General features: G+C 53.5%; 1 pseudogene across 1 annotated transcript; it reads left to right on the top strand.

Annotated features, from left to right (window-relative positions):
- The first annotated feature begins 288 nt into the window (after positions 1–288).
- On the top strand, positions 289–1,399 carry LOC112626608 (annotated as a pseudogene). Its single transcript, XR_003119924.1, has one exon. The product of XR_003119924.1 is annotated as a transcription factor SOX-30-like (transcript).
- The last annotated feature ends 1,389 nt before the right edge of the window (positions 1,400–2,788 follow it).

Genomic DNA, 2,788 nt, shown 5'->3' with positions numbered 1-2,788 from the left:
CGAAAATGGGCAACTCGCCCTGAGGCTCCAGCCATCACCGGGTGATTTGAGGACTCAGCACAAGGCGAGAGTATGGGCTGGGAAGAGCCACAAAACCCACCTGTGATTGGCTGGACAGGAGTATTGGTCGCTTGTGATTGGGTGAGGCTGAGACATAGAGCTGTGTTTTGAACCGCATAGGGTTCTGGGTAGCAAAGGCCTTGCAAGGGTCTTAACCGAAACAGGAGGGGCAAGGTTGCCAACAAATGGCAGAGCTCACAATCCAGGCCGGGGCATCCCCCAACCCCCATGGAGAGAACTAGGCAGGAGCCGCTGCCTCAGCCGCTCCCCTTGAGTCCGGCTCCGTCCCTGCTGCCGGTTGAGGGCACTTCCTTTTGGGCAGTGGCTGTGGAGACCCCTCCGTCACTGCCCACGCCATGCGCGGCCGCCATTGCTACTGTGGCCTCCTAGTGTAGGGAGGCTTTGGTGCCTTGTGCTGCTCAGCGGCTGCTGGAGGTGAAGCCGGAGAAGGTGTTGCTGCTACCACGGCCCCACGCTCTAGACAAGGGCGCCGCTTTCTTTCCCAGCTGCAGTTCAGGCCTGTCCTGCGGCCCCTGCCGCCCTCCGGCCGTGTCCGAGGGCGCCCCCTGCAGGCCCAAGTTGCCCGGTGCAGCCCCGGGCGCTGCACGTCAGGGCCAAGAAGCAGGAGCTAGGGCCTTGCCTGGACCGGTCGGTGGGGCCTCGGGGGGCCGTCGACACCGGTCCTAGAGCCTCCATTGCGGTCAAGTTGGAAGGCCTCAGGCCGGCCGTCGACTATTCCGAGGGAACGAGAAGGGCAAGCTGGAGGAGGAGGATGCAAGGTGGGGAAGGCAAAAGCCCGGCGGCCATCCGAGAAGGTGTGATCAAAATGGAGGAACCTGAGAGACTCCTCGAGGACTGCAGGCTTGGCGCGGAGCTCGCGTCCAATGGCCGGTTTCGTGGCAGTGCGGGGGTCATCTTGGCCCCAACGTCCGGTACCCTTGGGCCGCACCAGCAAGACCTCAGGATCCCTTTGACTCTCCACACGGTCCCCCCTGGGGCCCGGATCCAGTTTCAGGGAGCTCCGCCCTCAGAGCTGATAAGATTGACCAAAGTCCCCCTTACACCAGTGCCTATTAAAATGCAGTCCCTACTGGAGCCTTCTGTAAAAATCGAAACCAAAGATGTCCCGCTCACCGTGTTGCCCTCAGATGCAGGTATTAGACAGCAGGGGAGTCGGGTTTTCGAAACTGCGCCTGTGTTGCCCTATAGGGCGTGTCAGCAGTTTTCAAGTCTAAACTGCAAAAGTAAAGTCATGGAACTGATTCTTCTCAGGACAGAGTCTGCACAGGTATCACTTCTGATCGACTTGTATATATAGCAGTAAAATACACCAACGCCTTCAAAATTCTGAAGTATTTTTTTTAAAAGTCGAATTTAAGGCCTAGTGTTTAGATAGGACTAATTTTTGTGCACAAAAAGAGAAGTATTCTTGATAGACATTTGCCTGGTCCTCTAGCTAGAAATTGGGGCCTTTAGTTCCCCTGCTCTGTTAAGTCGCTTCCATGGCGAGGTGTACCCTTGGGCCAAGTGAGAGGATGAAGAGAGAAAAAAGGCAATCAAGATTTTCCTCTTCCACTTTTCAGAACGCAGATCCTTTGGTCAGATAAAAGGATTCTGCTGTGTCAGAGTTTTTAAGTGCTTTTCTGGCTACTACTGATAATGCTGCTACCAAAAAAACCATTTTTTTTCTTTTTTTTTTTTTTTTCTTGAGACGGAGTCTCACTCTGTCGCCAGGCTGGAGTGGCGCGATCTTGGCTCACTGCAACCTCCGACTCCCTGGTTCAAGCGATTCTCCTGGTTCAGCCTCCCGAGTAGCTGGGATTACAGGCACGTGCCTCCAAGCCCAGCTAATGTTTGTATTTTTAGTAGAGACTGAGTTTCACCGTGTTGGCCAGGATGGTCTCAATCTCCTGACCTCCTGATCCGCCCATCTCGGCCTCCCAAAGTGCTGGGATTACAGGTGTGAGCCTCTGTGCCTGGCCAAAAAAAAATTATTTTTTCTAGAGGCCGAGTCTCACTTTGTTCCTCAGGCTGGTCTCAAACCTCTGGCCTCAAGTGATCCTCCCGCTTCAGCCTCCCGAAGTGCTGGGATTACAGACATGAGCAACTGCACCAGCCTTGTTAATATTTCTTTTTCAGAGTCCTCAGATGGCTGCTTCATGCAGCCTGTCCAGGGCTTTCAGTTTCAGCCAGTGGGAGAGACAGACTAGACTGACTCTATCTTAGTTAGAACCGGAACCCCAAGAAATTTATTTATTTATTCATTTATTTTTTGAGACGGAGTTTCTCTCTTTTATGCCCAGGCTGGAGTGCAATGGTGTAATCTTGGCTTACAGCAACCTCTGCCCTCTGGGTTCAAGCGATTCTCCTGCCTCAGCCTCCTGTGTGGCTGGGATTACAGGCACATGCCACCATGCCTGGCTAATTTTGTATTTTTAGTAGAGACGGGGTTTCACCATGTTCACCAGGCTGGTCTTGAACTCCTGACATCGGGTGATCCGCCCACCTCTGCCTCCCAAAGTGCTAGGATTACAGGCACGAGTCACCACACCCGGCTGAAATTTGTTTGTTTATTTAGAGATGGTCTCACTGTCTTGTCCTGGCTGGAATCATGTGGTATGATCACTGCCCGCTGCAGCCTCAACCTCCCAGGCTCAAGTGACCCTTCCACCTTGGCCTACTGAGTAGCTGGAACTTAAAGGCACTGGCTACCCTGCTCAGCTAATTA

This window comes from Theropithecus gelada, chromosome 6 (genome assembly GCF_003255815.1).
Source record: "Theropithecus gelada isolate Dixy chromosome 6, Tgel_1.0, whole genome shotgun sequence".
Classification (NCBI taxonomy): Eukaryota; Metazoa; Chordata; class Mammalia; order Primates; family Cercopithecidae; genus Theropithecus; species Theropithecus gelada.
The sequence above is the reverse complement of the archived record's forward strand: the minus strand, read 5'-3'. Positions and strand labels throughout refer to the sequence as shown.